Genomic DNA, 21818 nt, shown 5'->3' with positions numbered 1-21818 from the left:
TGGTCCTCTTGAATCTTTTTAAAGTTTTTTCAGGTTTTTAGTTTCTTGGTATTTAGGCCCTGCATTTGGACAGGTTTGTGTTTGTCTGTACCGAGCTGAACTGAAGTGGGCTATCAGCTACAACTCTGAACTGAGATACCAGATGACTAGAGAGTTCTGAGCTTCCATATGTTGCCTGTTTTTTTTTTTTTTTGCTTATTTATACTACTTACTGCATTTTTTTAATTCCCCACCACCTATCTTTATACTGTATTTATTGATGGTGTACTAAACTACATTGTTGCACCACTGCAATTGTGCTTTACTGTGCCTGTTAAATCAAATTTGTTTAATTGTTTAAGTATTTACTGATATTTTTCACTGTTTTTAAGCTATCTGTTATGCTTGTTCTGGTTTTCCCCCAAACAGTGTTTAAATAACTAATCTTTTAACTGTTTAAACCATTCTTTGGAGTCCCATTGTTGATTTCCTGCTGTTTTAAATGTTTTTTTAGTATTTCACTGCTATTTTTCAGCTGTTTTAAACATTCTCTAGTGTTTCCCACTGAAATTAGGGTAAATAGTAGATGTAGCAAAGTCCAGATACAGGCTTGTTGCTTCTGTAACTGTATGTAGTGGTTTGTTTTCTCTGGACATGTTTTCCAGGCCATATTGTATTGGAAGGACCCTATCTGCACTTTTTGAGAGAATTGTGCTGATTGGGACCTGTCTGGTAAAGGGAGGCCAGTCTAGGGTATTGGTTTCTTTGAATCTTTTTAAAGATTTTTTCAAGTTTTTAGCTTCTAGTATTTAAGCCCTGCATTTGAGTAGGTTTCTGCTTGTTTTTGCATCACACAGCACCTCAAACTGCTCTGCAATTGTGCTCCAAAGCTGGACAGTTAAATTCAACAAACTTTCCCTACAACCCAGGCAGAAATATCTAACAAATGAACTGCTCCATGATTGATTCTGAAACGCCAGTCCTAGTTACAACAGTCTTCAACCTAGAATTATGGACATGTGGACTACCCTTGATTCTCTTGCCAAGCTTGTTGACTTGAGGTAGTGTAGCAATTGCCTCAGGTACTCAGACAACCCTCTACTAATAACACACTCTAGTACAGAGTGCGAGAGCTGTATTTACAACAAGAATCTAGAATCCATACTCTCTCTTATTCAAAACAGTAACACGGAAAAGGTTGTTAACTCACTCACCACTACATATGGACATAGCACTACTAATCATACACATAGAACACATCAAACAAGTAAATCCACATACAAGGAGGTTCTCTCAAAAAAAAAACTTACTGATACACCAGAGACCTCCAAAACACAAGACTGCTACAACTAACACAGTCCCCACAGCACCAATGTCACATAGCAACACCAGTGTCTCACCCACCAACCAATAAGGCATTACACTCAAAAAACAAATTTTCTTGTCGTTGGAGACTCAGTAGAGAGACATATGGATGACCCATTCACCAGGTTGGACAGAAAAAGTCATGGTCAGCTGCCTGTCCAGTGCCAGGATTCATCAAATCATGCATGCACTCGGGTCTGTCAGCAACAAGTATCATTAAGACTCTGTCATAGTTCATGTTGGTGTGAATGACATGAGACATACCTCGCTAGACTATATGAAGAGAGACATGGTTGAGTTCTCTGAGTATGTGTCTCAGGCAGTTATGTCCTTACCCTTGAGCAGCATACTACCCTCACCAAGAATGATACCACAGTATAAACATTACATGAATGATTTCAATAATTGGCTCAGTTTTTGGTATCATTCGAAGGGGATCCAGTTCCTGTTAGCCTGGGAAGTCATGGTTGACAAACCTGTCTGCTATGCTACAGAGAGTTTGCACCTGGCACTTCTAGGCTTTCGGCTGCTGGCAAAGGCTCTTGCCTCCCCCATAGTGCCTTTTTTAGGCAAGGTCTCAAAAACAACATTACTGATGTAAAATTAACCAATCAGGACAAAATAAGGGCCATGCTGCTAAGTGCTAGTAACTTAAACCAAAAACTGCACTCCCTGGAAGCACTTCTATCACTAGAAGATGTAGACATCTGTGCAGTCACAGAAATCTGGTTCAAGGCCTCAGAGAGTACCCTGGCCTTTGAAGGCTACAATGCCTTCCACACCTTTATATCACAAAATGGATAGTTGAAAACCAAAGAAGATGGTGTTTCTATCTTTATTAGAGATAAATTCACCTCCTGTCTAGTTAGACTGCACAACTCCATGGAGTTACTCCAGGTCCAGGTTGTGGTGGGTAAGACCCCCATTAAAGTTGGGTCTATAACAGTTATGCGAAAATCCATTGCAGTGAATACCAAAAGAGTGACATGTATTAATCAAACCATGAATAGACCGAACGCACAAATCAGCGAAATTTAAAACATAGTCGGCCAACCCCACCACCCACTACATACTACCTACCCAAACAAAATAAACCACATACATACACTAACCAAACCCTACTCCTAACCCTAAAGTAAAGCACCAAAACCCAACTTCTAACCCTACACTAAACCCCGCATACACAACTATTTATGCATTATCCTTAATCCCTCCCTAACCCTAAGGTCTGTAACTACCGCACACTTTCCCTACAGAGATATACCCAAACAATATAAATAATACACATAAATAAATTTAACAAAACCCTACTTCTAACACTACACTAAACCTCACATACACAACTATCTATGCACTATCCTTAACCCCTCCCTAACCCTAAGGTCCGTAACTATCGCACACTTCCCCTATGGAGATATACCCTAACAAAATAAATAATACACATAAATACATTTAACAAAACCCTACTTCTAACGCTACACTAAATCTTACATACATTATCTATCTATACACTTACCTTAACCCGCACCCTACCTTAAGGTCTATAGCTATCGCACACTTACCTTATGGAGCTATACCGCAGATGGGGCCAACCAAAACACTTCGACATTTTGGATTTCGCTGTTTTGGATGTTTGGCGTTTACGTAGTTCATGCAATACATGTCGATCATTTCAAATTCGCGGAAATGGCATTTCGATCATCTGATAGGGACCTATTAAAGTCATAGTCAGTTATAGATCCCCCTCCATGGGTCACAATGCCCATGAAGCTTACAAACTGGAGACAATCCAAATTTTACCAAACGCCCTGGTTATTGGGGATTTCAATTATCCAACCATCAACTGGGAAACCTATGCTAGCACTAACTCACTAGCACAAAAGTTCCTTGACTTTAATTCAAATGCCCTGGAACAAATTGTCCATACCCCAACAAGGAGAACAAACATTCTGGATCTGGTCCTCATGAGCATGTCATACTGATGCACTGCTGCAACTGTCAGATCTTCATTAGTTAAAACTGACCACAAATCAGTCAGCTTCGAGCTGGCACTAACACCAGAACTCACAAAGGGTGAAATCAGACTAAAAAACTTCACCAAGGCAAACTATACCCTCCTAAGTGAAGGTATAAATGTATTCTAAGCTCCACCCCAAGCTGGAAGTGGTAACTATGCCAACTCTTACACTAAAGCCCTGTCCAGTCACTTGCATAGTGTATAAAATCGGCTGTACCAGAAAGAATCAAAACCCAGAGCCCCAAGTAAAAACAAGCTGCCATGATGGACATCCAGCATCAATAAGCTTTATAATAAATGCAAAAACTTGCTGTCCAAGAAAACAAAGGCAAGGCCGCAACAATGGAAAAGCACTCTCCTCAGTCTTGACAGGGAAGTAAGCCAGGGCTCCTTTGAGAGAAACTTAGCAAACACAGCCAAGGATAACCATAAGACCTTTTACAGCTATGTCCATAGCTTAAGGGTAGGACCCAGGCAAGTGCAGAACTAGTGGCTAACGGTATCATATACACTGATCCTACAGAGATAACAAACCTGCTAATGGATAGGTTTAGCAAAAAATTTCAGTTCCTTATTCCCTCCTAACTTACAACAAACCTTCCCCCAAACTTCCCTCCACCCTACATATCTGAAGAGCAGGTCCTCAAAGCCTTGTCCAAGGCAAAAAATACAGCCTCTATGGACCACTATGGGACCAGATAACATCCTAAGCTGTCTTCTAAACAGATTAAAATATGAGTTAGCATCACCACTAAGCACTTTTTTCAATCATAGCCTACCCACAGGATTTATTCCTGTGGAATGAAGAACAGCAACAGTTATTCCCCTCCACAAGGGTGGCCTAGCAAGAGACCCAGGGAATTACAGTCCCATAATACTAACCACCCTCATCTGTAAGGCCATGGAATGTATCATTATGGACCTTATAAATAAAGACATAGGTGACCTCAAAAACCTGGATCCTACCCAATTCGGCTTCATGAAGGGCAGATCCTGCCTGTTAAAAAATAGGACCAAGGCCATTGAAGAGGGCAAATCTGTGCACACAGTATACCTCAACCTGGCAAAGGCTTTCAACACAATCCCACATTCAGGCATTACCTATAAACTTAGCAAACTGAATGTAAACCCCTTCGTTGCAAGAGCCAACTGGCTCATAAACGAGATACATACTATCAAAGTGGGTGACTCCACATCAATTAGCAGACCTGTTAGCAGAGGGATGCCACATAGTCAATGCTGGGCACCCTACTGTTTGGTATATATTTCTCAGAAGTTCAGGTCAAACCTAAGCAGTTGTGGCTAACCAAGTTTGCAGAGGACTGCAAACTAGGTGTAATTATTGAATCCCCAAATGATGTGACATCCAATGTACAATGATGTATATACTTCAGGTGGGTCTCATGCAGACCAGCAACTGGTCTATTAGTCACAGTCTCAAGCTAAATGCAAAGAAATGCATCATCATTCCCTTCAGCACAAACAATGTCCCATCACACTATGAAATCAACAATAATACCCTAAGTACCCATGAAGTGGTAAAGGACCTGGGATCATAAGTTGACTGTGACCTTAACTTCAACCACCATGTGTTCACTGTAGTAAAAAAGCTTACTACATTGCACACTTTATTTAGTAAAGGCATCACCTTAAAAGCAAAATAAGTTATAACCCCCTATACTCGTCACTTAACTGGCCCATAATTGAGTATAACGCCCCATTTAGCATGTATGTACTAAGTACCTGCAGCAATTAGAGAGACCTCAGATGTTTCTAACAAAGAAGATCAAGAGTTCCAACATGTGCCATACACAGACTAACTAAAGTCCCTGTTACTACATTTTGTATCATATAGACTTCCTAGGGGAGACTTATACCTGGCCTACAAAGCAATCCAAGACCCCAAACTAACAAACTTGCTGCATATCCATAAATCAAACAGAACTAGGGCTAGCCATTCCAGGGACCTAAATATGGCCTGCAACTTAAATAGAACATGCTGGAGGGATAGATTTATTTCCCAGTGATTGCTGCATCTTTGGAACAGGCTACCAATTCATGTGAAACAGAGTACCTGTAAAATACTGTTCAAGAGGAACCTGGACGAGTGAATGGTGCACCATAAATTCTTACCGGCGATAGTGCCCACAAAACACCTGGACACAGGCAGTCATCAATAAATGCAGTCTTGGGTACTGACTAACATTTCTATAGTATTACACTGGGGTGGAACGGCTAGGCTTAAAATTACATCATGGCCGATAGCCTAGTAATCTCCTATGATCCTATAAAGAATCTGAAATGGTGAGCAGTCTAATGGTACTAATACTTAAACTTTGGCCAGACAAGAAATCTAGCTAATACTGAGGTTATGAAAAAAAACTTGCTAGGTAAGATAATAAGTCATACATTTTTGCTGCTATAAGATTCAGGAACCCACATAAACAAATCAAGCCCAGTTGTGACATTAACAATTGCTGTATGTCTCTCCATACTTTGGAACGTCAAAACACTTACTGAGAAAATAACATATCTCATATACCTACCTTCAGCATCATTTGGCAATTATTCCACATAGTACTGAAAGAATCAATAGTTCTTCACTACCAACAGCTTGTAGAGAATCATGTAAGCTCCCACTTTGAAGGAAAATAGCAAGACTTCCTTTATAGCCTATTAATATGATTTGCCAAAGGACTAGGACAACAGTTAAAAGACTGAAAGCATTGCACTGCAGAAAAAGGACTGCAACTTCCTCTCTCTCTCTCTCTCTCTCTATCTCTCTCTCTCTCTCTCTGTGTCTATGTTTATAATTTATTCGGTCAAACTCCTTTTCGTTTATCAATCAAAAAGCAGGCAAGTGAGATCAAAAGTCATCTCCTCACACATACCGGCTTTTTTCTGTGAAAGATTGTGGTATGCATATATATATATATATATAGATATGCATATACATACAGTATGTATGTATATATAGGTTCATAGGTTCATAGGTTATAAGCCTAGCCTGATTCTGTATGGCTTACGCCACCCCTTGATTTGAGTATACTGTGCCCTTTTTAAGGTTTAGTTTACTGTGCCTCTGTCTAATAGTGGCACGGGAGTAATCCCTGGGACAAACCTACGATCCCCCATCCACCTATCGAGATTCTTCTTGAAGAGATTCAGTGAGGTGCTCTGCCTCACATGAACTGGAATTCTATTCCAGAGCGAAGGGAGCCTCTGGGTTATGAACCTGTCCCTCCAGCAAGTTCTATTTATTTCTGTGCTGAGGTTCAAGTCCCTCGAGCGTGTGGCTCTAAGGGATTTAGATTTACTGAGGTGGAGCATGTCCATTAATTCTGGATTTGACATAGCTTTATATGTCAGGCATAGATCGCCTTGAAGTAGGCGGTATGCAACTGAGTAGAGCTGGAGTTTTTTAACCGAGCAGCATATGGCATCTGTTTGAGACCCTTGATCCTCTTGGTGAGATACTTTTGGGGTCTTTCTAATTGCTGCAGGTGTCGGGTAAGGTACATCCCAAAAGGGGCATTGTATTCTATGATGGGCCTGATGAGGGATGAATAAAGGGGCACAATTACCTCTCTTGATCTAGATGTGAAACCTTTCGTGATGAGGTGGGCTATGTAGAAGGTCTTTCTAACCACTTTGGCAATGCGGTTTTCAAAGGAGAGATTGCTATCAACTTGGGTCCCCAGGTCCTTAATAACTTTCTATGTACTTAATGAGTTTCCACCTATGTGGTAATTTGTGGGCACATTGTTTTTGCCAATGGGTATGACTATACATTTTTGGGGATTTAGCTTTAAACCATGGCACTGGCACCAGTTATCTGTCTCTGTGAGACCTTTTTGAAGGATGTTTGTGTCAGCTGGAGAGTCGATTATGGTGCCCAGTTTGCAGTCGTCTGCGAACTTGGTGAGCCATAGTCCTCCCACGTTCGCCTGTACCTCGGAAAAGTATATACCGAACAAGAGTGGTCCCAGGACAGAACCCTGTGGGATGCCAGTTTTGAGTCTGACATGGCTCCAGCAACTTTCACTCTGTGGGTTCTGTCTCTGAGCCAGTTTGTGACCCATCTTGTGACATAGGGGTTTATATTTAAGCTGGATAGCTTATCTATGATGCCCGAGTGGGGTATTGTGACAAATGCCTTTGCAAGGTCCAGATAGGCTGTGTGGACTACCTTTCCTTCATCTATGGCTTTGGTGACTGTTTCGAAGAAGTCAACCAGGTTCAAAAGGCAGGATCTGCCCTTGACAAAACCGAACTGGGTAGGATCTAGTGTCTGTAGGTCCCCAATGTCTTTGTTTATGAGCTCCATGATGATCCTCTCCCATAGCCTTGCAGACTAAGCTAGTCAGGCTTATGGGGCGATAGTTTCCAGGGTCCGTAGAGGCTCCACCTTTGTGGATTGGGACCACTGTTGCTGTACGCCATTCTGTGGGCACATATCCTGTAGTGAGGCTGAGATTGTATAGCTGCTTTATTTGACGGATTAGTTCCTCTTGGAGTTCATGTAGGAAGCAACCTGGGACGCCATCTGGTTCCATGGAAGCAGTGTTTTTTGCTTTGGAGAGGGCAGCCTTCACCTGGGCATCAGAGATGTTGGGAGGCAGCCCTCTGCCGGGATAGATACTTGCTCTTTTTCAGGGGAGGGGGTGGAGAAGTTTGCACTGAACCTGTCTGCCAGGATATTGGCGATGTCTGTGGGTTCAGTGTATTTTTGTCATTTAGAATCAACTCAAAACAAGTCTGGGAGTTGCATGCCAGGTTCCTAACATAACTGAAAAAAGCCTTATGATTGTCTTTGGTGTCCTGTGCAATTTTTCTCTCGAAGCTGGCCTTGGAGGATTTTATGAGGGATCGCAATTTTTTGCTAGTACTGATCAGAGATGCCTTCCCTATTAGGGATTTTGCTCTATCATGTAGTAGCTTCCTCCTTCTGTTGTACAGTTTATTTATGGTAGGGGTCCACCAGACTGGATGCCTGCCTTTGGATGATTGGGTCTTGGTTTTGTTTGGGATAGCATGATCCATGCATTCCTGGAGATGTCCATAGAATGCATTTATATAGGATTCTGCAGTTTGGGCCATAGTTTCCACTGGCCCTGATGCCTTGAAGGATTCCACTTCGGTTTTGAGAAGTGAGAAGTTCGCTTTTGAGAAGTTTTTCACTGTGGTTTTCTGGGCTGGGGGTGGAGTCAGGATGTGGACATCCAGTGAAATTAATTTATGGTCTGATCTTACCAATGAGGGATATACTTCTGGTGTGGAGCATAGAGTCCCCATGTTGGTAATGATCAGGTCTAGTATGTTGTCCCCTCTTGTGGGAGTGGTGACTAGTTGTTCCATAGCATTTGAGTTTATAATTTCCAGGAACCTTTGGGCTAAGGTGCTGGGGCTTGAGTAGTGCTCCCAGTCAATGTTTGGGTAGATGAAGTCGTCCAATATAATGGTGTTTGGAGAGATCTTCCTGTTCTCCAATGTTTTCAGGAAAGCCGAGTGGGATTCCTGACTTTGAGAGGGTGGTCTGTAGGATGCTATAAACTGAAAATCAGTCTTGCCCACTGTTAGTTGCACATGGATGGTCTCCGATACTTCATGCAATGCCACTAACCTGGAGGTGTGGATATCCTTGATAAATATGGAAACTCCCCCTCCTTTTGTGGTTCGGTCTTGGTTTTGGGGCTGAAAAGCATGATATGAGGTATAGCCTGGTAGTGCTGGGGTGCTCTCTGGAGCCTTGAACCAGGTTTCTGTCACTGCACAGATATCGATGTTCTCCATACTGAGGAGAGCTTTGAGTGCATGCATCTTGAGGTTAAGACTTCTGGCGTTAAGCAGCATTACCCTTAGTTTCTTGTTCCTTGTGCTGTCTATGGGGGTGGGTTTGACTTTTGAGCCTTGCCTAAAAAAGGCACTATGGGGGTGACAAGAGCCTTTGCCAATATCCGAAATCCAAGTGGCGACAGTTGCAAGCCGTCCCTAGTGAAGCAATGTGGCTTGTCGAGCATGTCATCCCAGGCTGACAGACAATGGATCCCCTTTGAATGACACCAAAATTTTAGCCAATTGTTAAAATCAATCATTTTGTCTTTGTACTGTGGCATCATTCTAGGTGAGTGTAAGATGCTGCTCAAGGTCAGGGTCATACCAGCCTGGGCTACATGATCAGAGAGCTCCTCTATGTCTCTTTTCATGTAGTCCAGGGAGGTACGTCTCAGGTCATTCACACCAGCATGTACAATGACTGAGTCATATTTGTATTTGCTTTGGAGTGACCTGAGTGCTGCATTATGTGGCGGATCCTAGCACCCAATAGGCAGCTCACTGTGACCTTCTCTTTATTCAGCCTGGTGAGTGGGACGTCAGTGTGTCTGACAATAGAGTCACCTATTACAAGAGTATCAGGTGTGTTATTCAGCCTTTAGGGCTGTGGCTGCTTGGCACACTGACTTTGTGGGCTATGTGTTGTGCGTGTTTTGTTTTGAGGTAGTGTTTGCTTGGATGTCTGCTTTGGAGGTCTCTGTTGCTTAGGTAGATTTTTATTTAGAGCCTCTGAGTATGTTTTTGTGTATTTATGTGTTTGGTTTGCTGATGTGGTGGGACTATGTGATACTGGAAATGTGTTGTGTGAGGTTACCTTCTCCTCCTGACTGGTTACACCAGTTTTGAGATGAGAGAGCTCAGCCTCCAGTTTGGTGAAATAGTTGCATCTCTCACATATATTTGAACATGTTTGGAGGAGGAGAGGGTTGTCCATGTACATGAGACAGTTGTAACATTGCCTCAAAATTCCCAGATTCACCAGCTGGACTGGAGAGGAAACCATTGACTGTCCTTTGGACATGCTAGAGTAATATAGGGAAACTGAATTTAAGACGGACCAGTAGAGGACAGGGTAATCGTAGAGAGTATAAGAGTAAGTAGTGCTTATGGTTTAATAGTGCTAACTTGTAGGATTACTTAATTGGACCAGTGAAGGGCCTTTGAATGAGAATATGGTGTTTAAATTGAGAGATAGAGCAGTTCTAAGGGAAAAAGTGAAGAGCAGACTTTGTGGAGCCAGGAATAGTTTAAACCCAATTAGGCGGCGCTGCCCGCTGTTGTGCTATGCACAAAAACACGCAAAACCACGCAAAAGAGGGTTTTAAGAGAGGAAGATGAAGGAGTTTGGAATTGACCCAAAATGGCCAATAAAACTACAGTTTCAAGTCAGTAACCACTGCCACAGGGGCAGGCAGGCTGCTCAATGTTTTTCACTGCCACTGATCAACAGAGAAAAGTCCCTTTAGCCCAAACAAAAAATGGCCTCCAAGAAACTTACAAAACAGTTCAAGAACAGCAAGCCTGTAACTGAACTTTTTTAAATCTCAGAAAAGTGGGAAAAAGCAAGATTTTTTTGTTTTTTTCAGAGATAGCAGAGGTTCACAAGTATCAACAAGTTATAACAGTGCAGTAAATGACCCCACACAAGAGTGCTAGGCCAAAGACAGATAAAATGCAAGTTTTGAGAAAAAAACGATTTTAAAAATAAGTGCAAACAGGAAATTCAGTAAACAGCTCTAGGTTGTGCTCTAAATACAGTTACTAATGCAGAAATCAAGTTTAACAAGCCAGAAAATGCTCAAATTAGGCAGATATGCAGAAAAACTTAGCAAATAAACAGATGAAAAACACTTAAAATCTCAAAAGTGGCTCCTTTCTTTTCTCACCGTTTTCTCCTCTTGGTGGGTGCTTCACCAACAGCCAACAAGCCTGAAAAGACGCCAAAACCACGAGGCAACCAGGTTTTCAGAGAGGAAGATGAAGGAGTTTGGAATTGACCCAAAATGGCCAATAAAACTACAGTTTCAAGTCAGTAACCACTCCCACAGGGGCAAGCAGGCTGCTCAATGTTTTTCACTGCCACTGATCAACAGAGAGACTTCCCTTTAGCCCAAGCAAAAAATGGCCTCCAAGAAACTTACTAACAGTTCAAGAACAGCAAGCCTGTAACTGAACTTTTTTAAATCTCAGAAAAGTGGGGAAAAAAGCAAGATTTTTTGTTTTTTTTTTTTTGTTTTTTTCAGATATAGCAGAGGTTCACAAGTATCAACAAGTTATAACAGTGCAGTAAATGACCCCACACAAGAGTGCTAGGCCAAAGACAGATAAAATGCAAGTTTTGAGAAAAAAAATGATTTCAAAATAAGTGCAAACAGGAAATTCAGTAAACAGCTCTAGGTTGTGCTCTCTCTCTATATATATATATATATATGCATATATATATATATATATATATATATGTATATATATATATATATATATATATATATATATATATATATATATATCTATATATATAAATATCTATCTATCTATATATATATACATATATATATATATATATATATATATATGGTTTACTATGGACATTTTGAATCCACATCAGTCGAATGTTTAGAACTTTGAATCTAAGTGTCGGATTTGAAACTTCACATAGTAAACAAATGTGAACATGAAAACATCGTTACATGTTTTCGACATAGCAGAAAGTGACATCAGTCACCTTCTGCTATGCATATTAATGTACCGTTGAGCTAAACATGCACCCCCCCACACCCCCTGCATATTAAATATACCAACTCAGAGATCGCACTACAGTGAGGAAATGGGCTAATTCCCTGTTCCTCACTGCAGCGCGACCTCATTTCACAGTGTCGGTACATTGATTCTCCTATGGTCGAGTGCACCATGCAGTTCAACAATATGCGAATCAGGATTCGATTAACTGAACCTTTCAGACCATGATTTCGAACACATAGTGTTCGACAGCATGAAGTTTGCACACACCACAGTAAAGCTATATATATATATATATATATATATATATATATATATATATATATATATATATATATATATGTGTGTGTGGCTGGTGACTTCAAATCATAGGAGGGATGCAGGAGACAGCTGAATGTGTTGGGCCAATGGAAAGGGGTGTGGCCAACCAGAAATGGGCAGGGCTATGCTCAAAAGCACAAAAACTGGAACTTTAATTAAATACGCTGCCCTGGGTGCCAAACCATCATTATGAGAGTCCACTCAAGACAAAATGATGTGTAGAAGAAAAAAAATATTTCAATGCATTGGCTACATGACAGCTTACTTAATATCTAGATGGAAACAAAAAGGTTGTGAGGCATGAAAAAATAAATTACTTTTTAAATACATTACTGGAATGCCAGTCAAAATCAAGTATAAAAAAACAAGCAGCACTCAACTCAAACCTCTTCCCCTTGCACTGCAGTTCTAATTATAACTTATATTAATCTTTATAAAAATACCAAATAACATGCTGAAAGTAGCAATCTCTGTGATACCCCCATTTGTAAAAATGTTTCTTATCCAAAAAAGACCTGCTGCCTGACAGCAACTGTCTTCTTGTTTCATGGGGAAAACATGATCAAAGTAAAAAATGAACAGCAAACAAGAAACAAGCTCCAGATAAATTGCTTAAAGGATTACAGCACAGGTTATGGATAGCACATGATAAATTGGCGTTCTGTTTAGATTACATGTAAAGGCTGCAAAGATGACTGCAAGTCTCCAACAAATGTAATGAGCTTCTGAAAATACTGTAATCCTGTCCTTTATTACAAATACTGTCATATGCATTTCAATACATAAGGCTTATATGTTATCTAGTTATGTAAATATTCTCTGCATGACAACAACAAAAAGGCTTTCAATGTTGGTAATTCTTTAAAAATATGCTTATTAAAGCTTACTTGCATCTTACAATCTCAGACAAGCTTACCTGATGGTCATTAAAGCATTGCTACTTAAACACAGACAAACAGACACTGCAACAGCATGCATTTTCTGAATAATAAGAAGCATAAATCAACAGTATAAAAATATGACAGAAAAACAGAACATTCTGCAAAATCAAGGACAGATGAAAAGCCACCATATTACTTGTGTCTACCTTGGATGGGGGGATACTCTGCACACTTACACTGCATAACTGCTTCTTGCCTTGCTTGGACACATCCAGAGTCACTACATGGGGGAGTGGGGTGCAACAAGTATGTCACAATCTGAAATGTCTCTGGCTAATGCTGATGGCCCTGACACATTTGTCATACCTCTCAACCTCAGAGCAAGAAATCTGGACAAAGCCATACATAGAAGTTGGACAAAGGCCCAAAAATAAGGACAATTATTAAATATTCCTCTTATAAACTTAGAAAGATAATAGAATAGTAGGTCTTGCATTAGTATGAATTTTTTAAAGTGTATGAAATCTGGAACTCACTGCGGTGGTGGTGCTGCGGTATCATTGTCGCCTCACAGTAAAGACGCTGTCCGGTTTGATTCTCAGCTAGAGCGTCTTCTGCGTGGAGACATGCCTGAATGGGTGTACCTTCATTGAAGGTTGTGCATCAGGGCTGGCAACTCGGCACATAAAAATCAACTACCAATCATTAGCGGACCAGAGTTCTGCTGTGGCGACCCCTAACCGGGAAAAGCCGAAAGACACAAACATGAAATCTGGAACTCAAAATGTTTGTCATTATTTTCTAACTTCAATCTTTAACGATTTGCCACTAATTTGCCAGAAAACTACAATTTTATTAAAAGTGGACCAAAAATGTGATGCAAAAATATAAAGTAGCCACACAATACAGCTGGGAACCTGTCAAAGAAGGGGCACTTTTTTAAAATATTAGTACTGTTAACTTGAGCAGCTGACAAAATAAGAGAATCTACACACATTTCTGAAATAAAAGTAATCTATAACTCTGTTCATTACAATTATTTCTTCCAAAATTGCCATTTTGCGGAGGGATTATTAGGGGGAGAGCAACATTTTGAGCCAAAATTTGGGACAGTTGAGAGGTTTGGATATGCGTAATTCTATAAAGTGATTTATCTGCATGTACCTCTCAATCTCTTAATGCAGGAAATCGGGACAAAGCTAAATATATTGGGGAAACATGCAAACAGTATTAAAAATTGCTCTTCTGTAAACTTAGACAGTTGATAGAATAACAGATGTTCTTCGTGTTTCACTGTTGCAGTCATCACACTTGAGTTATCTGCCTGCAGGTAGCCCTCAGTTGGCCCGAATACCAGAGACTTAGTATTTCTGTGTCGGATGCTGTCACTCCAGGACTGACATCAGGTAGTCAGGGGTATAAAAACAGGCAGCCGACACCATTACATCAGTCTTTCTTGCCGAGGAGCCTGAAGCAGAAGCAGTTTGCAAGTGCCGGTCACCCGCTACCTGAATTTTCATTTACGCATTGAATAATCCTGAAGTCTTCTAAAGCTAAGTATCCCATTGGGGATCCTGTCTTCTTGCTCTAACCGATGTCAGAAAAAATTAACAGTTGTCTTGCCTTTGGAAAGCAAATACCACACAGAGATTTTCATTCTTACTGCATCACCTGTTTAGACCCAGACCACAACGTACCTCGCTGTCGGTTTTGTGCCTTGTTCAATGCCAGAACCATTCTACATCGGGTTCTCATTGTTGCTGAATTCTTTTGCTCTCGATCTCTGTATTCCGAAATGGCTTTGGCAAGCCATCCGACTACTGATATTCTGAAAAATGTAAGGATAAAGACAGAGACAGACTGCATAGATCCAAAGCTGCCAACGACACTTCCGGTAACCTAGTCGCCAGTTCGCCAGTACTCAGTGAGGTACCTTTTCAGCCCCTGATGCCTGCTTCTATGGATTTGCAGGCCTCTACCGAGACCCATTCGGAGTCCGGTATGCCGCGAGACTCTTCTTCGACTATGGAACCTGTGGATGTCTCTACCTTAGATGGGTCCAGAGCCTCTGTGCAGGCATCAGCTTCTGAGGTAATTCTTCGCTCTACCGATGTTCAACTCAAACTGACTTCTTTTGTATCTAAACTACTGTGTTTCTTAGGCCAAGAGTAAGCGTTACACCTAGAAAACTGACAACCAAAGCGCATGTACCTGCTCCCATGCCTTAATGACAAATGCTTAGAATGGCAGAAGACCTTATCATGCTGATTAGGGGAAGTCAGTCTTCCCCTGCTAAGAGGAAAAGAGACCAGTCCCCTGCAGCTTCAACAGACCAGGAGTCTGATGACTCTGAGGTATCTGATTATGAAGGCATGCCCTTATCTGCTTATGAGGATTCAGATGCTGAGGAATGCATTTCCTCTGCCTTCCCTCCAGAGGATTTTTCTTTTGGTGAAACCTTACATACTTTAAGAGAGCATTTCCACTGGGAATGCCAAGACTATCCTAAGTCCAAAAAGAGACTCAGAGAATTCCTAGATTTGCCACAGCACAGGCCTTTAGCAATACCCCCTGTCCTGGAAGTTGTTGATGATGTTTTTATGGAATACAGTCTTACTCCTGATACTTTACCTCCTGCCCCTAGGAAACCTGACAGGTACTACAGAGTACCTGACACTCACAAATTTATTTTCAAGAATCCTACTGCTGACCCAGAGATCATTTTCCAGGGGCCTAAAGGTATCAAGGCAACTACAGCCAATAATCCCACCCCTTTGGACAGGGATTGCAGAGCTTTAGACAGATGGGGTAAGAAGACATATACATCTGCAACTCTTGCTATTAGGGCATTGAGTTGTCAGTTTCACATGCTGAAGTACCAGCAACATATTATGGAACTTATTGAACAAAAAGTGGCACCTTTTACAGACTGTGCAGAAAATAAAGATTTTCAGGAGCTTATGCACTCTGCAAGCCAAGTCAGCAAGCATACTTTGCAGTGTGGCTTTGATGCCCTAGAAGCATCTTGCCGGGCAGCAGTCACTGGTTCTGTACCGAGAAGACATGCTGGGCTCAAGGAGCAGACCTTGTCAGACCATGTAAAATCAAAGTTATTGGATGCTCCTTTGAACAAGGACAGTTTGTTTGGCACCAAAGCAGAAGAAGTTCTTAAAAAGGTGGAAGAAAAAGCTAAGTCTATGCAGACTGTTAAAAAATTCTTACAAGTGCAACCCCCTAGATTCAGTAGGCATTGCCCTACCAAACACCGATCCTTTCCAGCCCCCTCCAGGCCATCTCAAGCCAGACCCAGGGGAAACAGACCACCCAAACTACAGTCTCAGTGTATGCAGAGATCTAAGCAATGGAGTGCCCCCACCCCAAAGCAGGGAGTGGTAAGCCACCTCCTTATGGAAAAAACTCACAATGACTTCTCTACTCCTCTCCCCACCCCTGCAAAATTGCTTGTGCCCCTAGGAGGAAAACTTGCCCTTCATGCAAAAAACTGGATGTCCATCACACAAGACCAATGGGTCCTCAACACTGTATCCCAGGGGTACAAATTTTACTTCCACTCACTGCCAACCCCAAGAGAGTTCACAGTCCTTCCTCCAAACCAGTGAGCAGAGTCTCAAAGCCAAGTTCTTTTCCTGTTCTCCATCAGAGTTATTCAGCTGGTGCCAGTGAATCAGATAAGTCAAGGATTCTATTCCAGACTCTTCCTGGTACCCAGAAAAGAGGGCTCTTGGTGCCCAATCCTGGATCTTTCAATTCTCAACACCTAACTGGTGGTACCAAAATTCAAAATGCTTACCCTGCAACAGCTTCTACCTATGCTAGCCAAGGATGCATGGTTAGTCACCCTAGACTTAAAAGAAGCTTATCTGCACATCCCAATAAGGGAGTCATGCAGTAAGTATCTACATTTCAGGGCCAGATCTATGCATTATCAGTTCTCTGCACTTCCCTTTGGCTTATCCACTGCACCCAGAGTATTCACAAAATGCCTGGCTCCACCCTTTCCATACTGCAGGCAGAGAAATATCCAAATTTACCTGCACTTGGACGACTGCTTGATTCAGGCGGACAGTCAGGAATTGCTGCTGCAGCACCTGACATTTGTGAAAAACATTCTCACTTCCTTGGGATGCACAATCAACGAAAATAAATCAAAACTGGTACCCAGTCAAAAGATCGTATTCCTGGGAGCTATCCACAAGAAAAATACTGCAGGCCCTAGGGTTCATGGCCTCATGTATACTGCTAATTCCATATGCAAGACTGCATATGAGGAAACTTCAATGGTACTTAAAACGTCTTTGGTGCCAACATTCCCAGGACCTGGAAACAGTCATTCCTATCATACCCTGTCTAAGGGCAGAGTTCCTTTGGTGGACAGAAGTATGCATCCACAACAAGGGACTTCCCTTTACTCAACCCCACACCACCCACTCCCTAACCACAGATGCATCAGACTATGCCTGGAGAGCACACATGGATGGCAAATGCATTCGGGGCCACTGGAGCCCAAGTCAAATTCATCTGCACATCAACCAAAAGAGATGCTAGCTGTGCAGAATGCCCTGACAGCTTTCAGATCCCTACTCTTTCCAGGACAACTTCGAATAAAAACAGACAACACCACAGTTATGTGGTACATCAACAAGCAGGGGGAACCCACTCTTACCCACTCTGCAGGTTAGCCATGGCCCTGTGGAACATGGCCTTGGACATGCAAGTCCATCTACAAGCTCAGTTCCTGACAGGCAAACAAAACTGACTGGCAGACGGCTTAAGTAGAAATCTTCTAGACCCACTTGAGTGACAATTGGAGCAAAGCACCTTCAACCTTCTGATTCAGAAATGGGGGACCCCAGAGGAGAATCTTTTTGCCTCCCCCTACAACAACCAGCTCAGCAAATTCTGCACCAGGAACCCTTACAGCAGGGCCTGGAAAATGGATGCCCTATCTTTTCAGTGGGTAAATCTCTCAATCTATGCCTTTCCTCCTCTGCTCGTCCTCCCAAGAGTATTACTCAAGATAAGGCAGGACAGACCAAGGACAATTCTGATTGCCCTGGACTGGCCATATCAGCACTGGTACCCACTCCTCACAGCCTGTCACCAGTGCCACCCTGGAACCTACATCACAAACCAACCCTGCTCTCCCAGCAGGAGGTACAGATTTTGCATCTGCAACTACAAACCCTAAATCTTGTAGCCTGGATTATTCCTTGAATTCTCCCCCAGCAACCCTGAGCAAACAGGTGCTGGACATCATTCTTGAAGCCAGAAGACCCAGTACAAGAAAATCCTATGCTGATAAGTGGAAAAGGTACTGCTCCTGGATACAATCTAAAGGAGAGGACACAACTTTGCCCTCCCTGCCTCTAATCCTGGATTACTTATCAGATCTACTCCACTAAGGCTTGTTCTTCTCCTACATTAAGATACATGCCTCAGCCATTTCGGCTCATTACAACACTGAACCACCTCTCTTCTTGCACCATCTTATCAAACAGTTTCTGAGAGGGGCAAACAAATTAAGACCACCAAGGAGAGCACCAACCCCTGCTTGGGACCTTAACTTTGTACTGTAAAAGCTCATGTTTCCCCCTTTTGAACATACAGTGACAGCAGAGTTAAAATTCCTCTCTTGGAAAACAGCTTTTCTTCTGGCCATCACTTCAGCTAGAAGAGTGTCTGAGCTACAAGCACATATGGCTGTGGAACCCTTCATTATTTTCCATGCTGACCGGGTTTCCCTGAAGACTAACCCTTCCTTTATGCCTAAAGTGATGTTCAGTGTGGCTCTCAACCAATCCATCCATATGCCAACTTTCTTCCCAAACCTTCAGAATAAAGGGGAAAGGATCCTGCACTCCTTGGATGTGCACATATAGCTCAGATTATACCTTGATAGGACTAAGCCCTTCAGAAAATCTGACCAGTTACTAGTTAGCTTTGCAACAGGGATAGAGGCCAAAGCCATTTCAAAACAAACAGTTTCTAAATGGATAGCACACTGCATCCATTTCTGCTACAAGAACCACGGGAAACCAATCCCTCAGGGGGTCAGAACATGTTCCACTAGGGCAATATCTACCTCTGCAGCATTAATCAGGGGAGTCTTTACCAGGGACATCCTGGAAGCTGCTACCTGTAGTTCTGTACACACCTTCATCAAGCATTACCACCTGCCTATCTTTTCCAAATCCAGAGCAGGCTTTGCCACAGCAGTCCTGCAAGGCATACTAGCCATACATAACTCTTCTTGACTGCCTCCACCCTTCTTCAGCTTTGTGAATCCTCCCAAGTGTGATGACTGCAACAATGAAACACGAAGGACATAGTACGGTTGTGTACACTTACCATAAATGTAGATGTTCGAGTGTATTCACTGTTGCAGTCCTGGTTTCCCTCCCTCCAGCCCCATCGTTTGTCTCTCTCTCACTTTCTCTCTTCTTTATGGCTATTACTCACCCTTTTCTGGGGTATTGTTATTGGTATTTACTTTTTAATGGTGGTGTTTCCCCACCATAACTTAGCTCCCTATTTGGTGGGCTCCTGACATTTGTGGCAAGAAAAACTGATGTAATGGTGTTGGCTGCCTGGTTTTATACCCCTGAAAACCTGATGTCAGTCCTGGAGTGACAGCATCTGACGCAGAAATACTAAGTCTCTGGTATTCGGGCCGACTGAGGGCTACCTGCAGGCAGATAATGCAAGTGTGATGACTGCAACAGTGAATACACTTGAACATCTACATTTATGGTAAGTGTACACAACTGTACTGTCTTGCTTTAGCATGCATTTTTCTGAAGGATATGAAGTCTGAAACACAATGTCTGTCATTATTTAGTGACTTCATACCTAAATGATTTGCCAGAAAACCACAAATTTTATGAGGAACAAACCAAAAATAAGAAGCAAAATTCTATTCTTTCTGAGAAAATCTGGACAGTTGAGGGGTATAGTTTAGCCAGGGCTGTCTTTGCATTTGCCACCCTTCACCCCTCACAAAATCATGGTTAAATGGGCACTCCCCCTGCAGCCATTTCAATGTCCCATTACTTGGCTATTTCACCCCATTTACCATAAACACTGTAATGTGCATACTTCTTTACTTCTACAATGATTTGGATTTTATTCTAAAGTTTTATTTTACATTTTACAGCGCAAACACTAATAGACATCTGCTAAACAAAGCAATGCAGTCTCACAATGAAAATAGATTTAGCATTAAGGATTTCATTTGAAAGTTTTATTTTACATTTTAGAGCACAAACACTAATAGACATCTGCTAAACAAAGCAATGCAGTCTCCCAATAAAAATAGATTTAGCATTAAAACGTCTCTGCCCTTGAAATTCACATTCATTGAAACATCATTGAAACCCACATTCAAAGAAAATACATTTGGCCAGTGGCAGATAAAGATTAACCCTGGGCTGTTTTCAAATCATAGGCCCCTTGCACACGAAACATACATGTGTTCTTTGATACACATTCCTAATTGTATTAAATTATATTCCTTGCATAATACAGTACAGTTGTTAGAGGGCATTTTAAATTTATAGTTTTGAACATTTTTCCAGTAAACAATGAAACAAAATGCATGCAACACTAATGACAAAACTGCCCAATTCAGAACATTTCCATAAAAAAACTCTATTCAAACTTCTAAAGTCAACCAGTATCAGTAAATATACACAATATCTGAAGAAGTAAAAGTCATGTAATAATTCCACATTAAAGAGGTTGCTGCGAGCAAACAACTTTATATTTTATTGTTTCATCTACAAATAAAGTGTCTGTTGCCCTTGAGGAATAAATTCCTATGTTACATTAAAAATGATAAGCTAGTAATATTGCAATAGGGAATGGATGGCAAACTGATAACAAGTTCATAGTTACTAGGTATCTTCACCAAAGAGGACATTCTCAGGACTACAGCATCCACCCCTTTACAACACAGTACAGTATCAGCAATGCATCTATGTACTGTGGGAGTAGAACCCACAGCCTTCTGCATCAAAACAAATACACTACCTGTTGTGCTATTAACAATGCAAGCAGACTCAGTATAAGAAGCACTAAATTTCTCTTCTCCTGAAGCTCTCATCTCCTTGTAAAATCCGCTCGACACTCAACTGTGTCTCTCAACTGTTAAGCATAAGAAATCTGGAAAAAGCCAAAATATATTGGGGGGGGGGCAAAAGGCCAAAAACCAGGGACACATTTTAAACATTGCATGTATAATCATGGAAAGTTGCTAAAATAAAATGCTGTGTTACCACCATGCATTTCACTGCCAAGTCTTAAACCCAGGACCCTGTGCACTACAGTCAGAGCAACATAACTCTATGCCAAATCAGCTGTTTCTTAAAAGAGAGTAAGACTGAAACTTAAATGACTATCATTTAGTGAATTCCATTCTCACCATAGCTCTCAACCTCTTAGCACAAAACACCTGGACAAAGCCAATAATGGGGGAATACAGCCCCCAAACATATTCAGTGAATTCCGTTCTCACCATAGCTCTCAACCTCTTAGCACAAAATGCCTGGACAAAGCCAATAATGGGGGAATACAGCCCAATAATAGGGATAAATTTCAAATATTGATCTAATAAACTTAGAAAATTGCTAGAATAAAAGGTTTTGTGTTACCATATACTTTCTGAA

Source organism: Protopterus annectens, chromosome 5.part0, assembly GCF_019279795.1.
Source record: "Protopterus annectens isolate FY-2018-M chromosome 5.part0, PAN1.0, whole genome shotgun sequence".
In the NCBI taxonomy this organism is placed as follows: Eukaryota; Metazoa; Chordata; order Ceratodontiformes; family Protopteridae; genus Protopterus; species Protopterus annectens.
The sequence above is the reverse complement of the archived record's forward strand: the minus strand, read 5'-3'. Positions refer to the sequence as shown.